This window comes from Cavia porcellus, unplaced genomic scaffold (genome assembly GCF_034190915.1).
Source record: "Cavia porcellus strain 051 isolate PalLab524CR breed Dunkin Hartley unplaced genomic scaffold, mCavPor4.1 scaffold_8, whole genome shotgun sequence".
Lineage (NCBI taxonomy): Eukaryota > Metazoa > Chordata > Mammalia > Rodentia > Caviidae > Cavia > Cavia porcellus.
The window spans coordinates 22,285,724-22,291,763 of NW_026947491.1; positions in this window are offsets into that span (position 1 = coordinate 22,285,724).

Here is a 6,040-nt window from a genome sequence, read left to right on the forward strand (position 1 = left end):
TTTTCAGCTACCCCTTTCACTCTCCAATGGGCTCATGAAGAGTGGGCGTGCTGGCAGGAATGGAGGCTGGGCATGGTTGGTGATGAGGACTCCCAACTCGCTGAGGCTGCTCTGAGCCATTGCCCTAGGCCCAACATTCCTGCAGCATAGACCAACAGTTTTCCCGCTATGGGTAATGTACCTTCAAGTTGGTGGCAGTTTGATTACACAGGACTGCAATATATGAATGGATTTTATATGTGAGAAAATGGAGTGAAAATGATATACCTGGATTAAGCTTAATTTGTTGATATGGGCCTATTAAGCAGCGATTCTGAATTTATTGTAGCAGCTCATGTAGTAAAAAAGGTTTTACAGTGTATTCCTCTGGTTAGCAGAAGTTGGATCAAAATGCGGCTCACCTTGAATGACTTAGAGATGCCTTACCTTTTGTGGTTTACTGTTGGTGAGGGTATTCCGAGATTCAGAGCATAGGTAGCACTAAAATGGATCTGTCATGTCACTGCTCATCTGCCACCATGCAATATTCCAGAAAATGTTCCCGTCTGTATATCACAAAGAATTGGATTTATGAGGAGAGCACTATTATCCCTGCAGAACCCTATCATTGGCCTTCCCTCCGTGCTGAACCTTACAATGGGAACCAGAGATGTCAGTTGGGAAGCTTAAGGAAAGTGGGTCTAATTGGATCCTGAAGTGGCCTCAGCCAAGTGGCAACATATGATTGCCACAAGCAAAGTGCAATCCTTAGGAAAATGTACAGCAGAGTAACAGCAGTGATCAGGATAGTGTGACACCTGTAGACATATGCCATTTGTTGATTATCTGTGGTGTTCCCAACAGTGAAATTCGGTGGTAGCCTACAAAAATGTTACTAAAATTTTTTTTATCCATACCAGGGATGCAACTCATGACCACACACTTGCAAGGCAGGTGCTCATGCCACTGAGCTAAATCCCCAGCCCTACTGAATTTTTAATATAAATGAAATATAAGGGCAAATGAATAGAAAAATACTTCAGAGCACTGTAAATGTGAATCATGGCCCCTAAAACACTTCCTGGATGATAGAAACTTTACAGTTCCACAACTCCTTGAATGAAGATAAGTCTCCTTGATGAAGAATCCCAGTGCACCACCAGAAGTTTATAACGGCCCATTTTTCTCCCACCATTCCCCAACAGAGCAAAAACACTGTCACCCGAATAACCATAAATTGAGAAATGTGGAATTTTGGGGACAGGTGGGCAAAGCTTTTTCCACAAGATTCAAAATATCATTGTGGCCCTCCAGTAAGAATATAGGCCTATGGAGTTTAGGTAATCAGTGGAATTTTTGCAAGGTCCAACTCACTGCTTGTTCAGTGTGTCCTCAAGTTCATCAAATATTTATTTCTACTTTTCAGAATGTGTAGCTGGGATAGGTGTACACGGTACTTGACAGAACACTCACAGTGGTGCCTTCAACTGCAATATGACAGCTAGCATAACTGGAAACTCTAAACGGAATCCATTAGAATTGCCTTTCCTGGACAAATCACTGTAAAACTATTGTAAAATAGTGCTTTCATGGGGGGATTGCAGAGATCATAGCCATTATCAGGGCCTAGAGGAATGCAGGCACAAGTCATTCCTACCCCATCTCCATTTAATTCTTCAATATGGATGGTGAAGAAGACAGATGTATTGCAGAGGTTGATAATACATTATCACAAACTCAGTCAAGTTGTGATTCCTGTTGCAGCTCCTACACCAGAAGTGGGATCTTGTGCTGAGATTAATCCATCACCTGGTCTTGGAATGCATGTATTGATTTGCCATGTGCCCTCCTTCTCCACCTACCTCCATATGGGTCATCTGAAATAATTTGCTTTCAGTGGGAAAGACAAGCTGTACACCTTCACTGTCCTACCTCAAGGTTACATTAATGTTTCAGCGCTGTGTTTAAACTTAGCCTGAAGGGATCTTGATCACTTTCTCTATCACAGTGCATCACACTATATTATGCTGATTGAACCAAGTGAGCAGAATTTAGAAACATCCCTGCTTTGCTAGTAAAAATTTGAGAACCAGAGGATGGGAAATAAGTCATGCTAAAACTCAATGTCCCCTAACTCTGAAATTTCTGGGAGTTCAGTCATGTGGGGCATGTGTAAATGTCCCTTATAAGATAAAACATGATTCATTGATCTGGCTTCCCTAACAAGGAAAAAACACAGTGTCAAGTGGGCCTGTATGGGTATTAGAGGAGATACCTCCTTCACTTAGGTGTTTTACTTTGGCGCAATTACTGAGTGACTCAGAAAGCTGCCTAGTTTGGAGTGGTGCCCTGAAGAAGAAAGGGATCCACAAAAGGTCCATGCTGTTGCTCAGACTACCCATTCACTGCGGGCATATAATTCAGCAAACTCAGTGGTATTTCAAGGGTCAGTGCCTGGTAGGGATGCTGCTTTTAGCCTCTGCCAGGATGTTATATGTCCATCGCTATGGAGATCATTAAGATTCTGAAGCAAGATTATGCCATAATCTGCAGAAAACTACTCTCCCTTTGAAAAAGTTTTTGCCATGCTATTGGGCCATAGTGGAAAATAAAAACTTTATCACAGGACACCAAGTTACCATGCAACCTGCGCTGCTTAGCATCTGGGTATTGCCTTATCCACCAAAGCATAAATTGTATATGTACAGTAACAGTTTATCATTACATGGAAACTATATGCAATTGAGACAGAGCAGATCCAAGGGTATGAGTAAATTATATGAAGAATTTTCTCAGATGTCCATGGCTGTAACTCCTGCCATATCATCTTCTTTTCCCAACAGGTACCTATGGATTCTTGGATTCAGCTCTTAGGGTCAAAAATGCTAACCACAGTTTATGGATGGTTCTGCATGTTATGGATGCATAACCTGTAAGTGGATGGCTGTAACATTTCAACCACTTTGCAAGATATCCCACTTTCATTGGTGAAGGGAAATATTCACGTAGGAAAAGACTCTGGGCTTTGTACCTGGTAATACATTTTGCCTACAAGGAAAAACCACCAGATATGCAACTGTATCCTGATTTATATACTGAATAGTCTACTTAGATGTTCAGAAACATGAGAATAAGTGGAAAACCTGGTGACAAGGTGTCTGGGGATGAGGGATCCACCTGTCTACAGATTTGTGTCCCTTATAAACATTCACCAAAGTGTGACTCACCTGAAAATGACTTTAACAGTCATTTGGATAAGCCATCCAGGCCTATAGATAACAGTCAGCTTCTCTCTTCAGCCACCCTTTTCATTTCCCAATGGGCTCATGAACAGAGTGTGCATGTTGGCAGGAATGCAGGTTATTCATGGTCAGTGACATGGACTACCACTATCCAGGGCTGTTTTGTCTACAACCACTGCTGTAGGCCCTATACACAAGCAGCATTAACCAAAAAAATTTCCCCTATATGGCATCATTCTTGTATCTGGTGGCATTTTGATTATATTGGATTACTGCCATCATGGAAGGTGTGCCCTTTGTCTTTACTGGGATAGACACTTTTTCTGGTATGGACTTACCATTCCCACATGTCATGATTCTGGCAAAACTCCCACCCATGGATTCATAGAGTGCCTTATCCACCTCTGTGGAATTCTACACAGCATTGGCTTTGACCACAAGGAAAACATTTGATGCCCAAAGAAGTGAGGTGATGGTCTCATGCTCATGGCATTCAGTGGTGTTATCATTTTCCTCACCATTCAGAAATGGCTGCATTGACATAAAGTTTGAATGATCTTTCAGAGACACATTCCCACACCAGTTAGGTAGCAATAGCTTACAGTGCTGGGGCAAGGGTCTTCAAAAGGCAGGGTATATATGCCTTGAGTCAGTATCTGCTATATGATACTGTGTTGTGCATAGCCAAGATCCATGGATCCAGGAATGAAGGTGTGGAAGTTTGAGTGGTACCACTCACTGTTACCCACAGTGATATACTAGTAAAAATTTGAACCCTGTTCTCATTACCTTATGTTCTACGGACTTAGTATGAAGTCTTAGTTTAGAGGGGGAAAGGTTTGTACCAGATGATATCAATCATCTGGAAGCAATGACTTCCCACTAGGCATTTGAATGTTCTTATGACAAAAAAAGGGAATTACAGTGTGGAGTACAGTGTAGTGTGGAGAGGTATCTGACCAAGATTGTCAAAGTAAAATTATACTATTACTCCCAAGTGTAGAAAGAATACAGGAGATCTCTTAGTGTGTCTCCTCATAGTGCCATGAAGTTTTTAAAGTCAATGGGAAGTAATAATAATGCAATCCAGGAAGAATGTCAAATGGTCTACAACATTCAGGAATGAATATAAGGGTCATCACCTCTGGTAAAGGACCAAGACAAGCTAAGTTGCTTGCTGAATACTGAGGAATACAGAATAGGTCACACAAGTTGTTCTAAATACAAACTATCTCCCCATGATCAGCTACAGAAATGAGGACTGCAATAGTTAATTCCTAGTATTATCCCCTGTAATGTTGATATACTTAGTGTTGGTCAAGCCTTGTTAAACCTGTCAATGTGTTCCAGATGTGAAATATTAGGAGTAAGCATCATGGAAAGGAAACATCCTTTCTATATTGGGCAGGCGAATTACAGTATTTCCATTTGTATGCAGGACAGGTATAACATGCTAGATTTATTTATGAACTCATCTTTGTATCTGGAAACTGTGCTTTAAGGAAATGTGAGTATACCTAACTACATTTGCCCAGAAAATATGGCTGTGGAAGACCTACCCTAGAACAGATTGTTGCTAGAATGTTGAAAGAAAGAAAGAAAGAAACAAACAAACAAACAAACAAAGACTTATGTGTGTTTCTGTGGAGGAGCTCTAGTGTTCACTATCATGCTGGCTTCCAGCACTGACTCTTCAGCCTCCAGCTCAGACCATCAATCTTCAGGCACAGACCTTTAGGTCTCTAACACAGACTCACATGGGACATTGTGGTGTGCTCCTGGGCTTAAACTAGATTTTTTTGCATATCCAGTGCAATGAGAAACATTTAGCACTCTACAACATCTGAGTTTGTGCACAGATACTGCAGGCAATCTATTAAGTTGTGAAAAATTTGTATATCAGATAAAACCTGTTTCTCTCGTAATCACTGACTGTATTACAAATCATGATATCCTTTATTAGAAAAGCCATGGTGAATCTGATGTGTCACAATCAGAAACTCACAGCAATATGGTTTATTATTTGGTATTAATTGTGGGCAAATCACCATAAATTAAATCTTTAATAGTATAAGCATGAAAATTAAAATGGCGATGGTAAAAATCAAAATTTTGGTCTAGGAATTTAGCTCAGCGGCATAAACACCTGCCTTGCAAGCACGCGATCATGAGTTCGATCCCTGGTACTGATAAAAAAAATCAAAATTTTATGTAAATCATATTATTGACTTTAACATGAAAACAAAATAGGTGGAATTATGTGCTTTATAAAATACAATTGTTAAAAAATATGCAGATACCTAATAGGATATAAAAACAAAACATTTGCTAATCTAAAATTTGTATTCAAAGAAACTTTTAAAAAATACACATACACCCTTTCTCTAAATATGTATACTCTGACATATATAAAATAAATCAAATTCAAGATTATACTTTTGTGTTGGAGAGCATTGAAGCTGAATACACATACATGTGCAGGGCTGCAGCATGGCCCAGGCCTATCTTGCCCCCTGAGAACGAAGAGATGCCTCAGGGGGCAAGATAGGCCACAGCTGAGAACACACAGAAACTTTCTGGATAGTTTTCCTTAATTAGCATCTTCTGTTGCTGAGAGGTCCTTGAGCCCCTCCCAAGATCCTGCTCAGGTTTCCTCCACTGTCTGCTCAACTCCTTACTTGTTCTGATTAAATACAGGCTGCCTAGTGTCAGTCAGCTGGCCAGCTAGCAGAGTTACAAGTTCTGCTGAGGATTTCTCTCCTCCTGCAACCCTGAAGATCATGCTGCTTGTCTTATTCCTTTGAGCCTTCACTATGCAC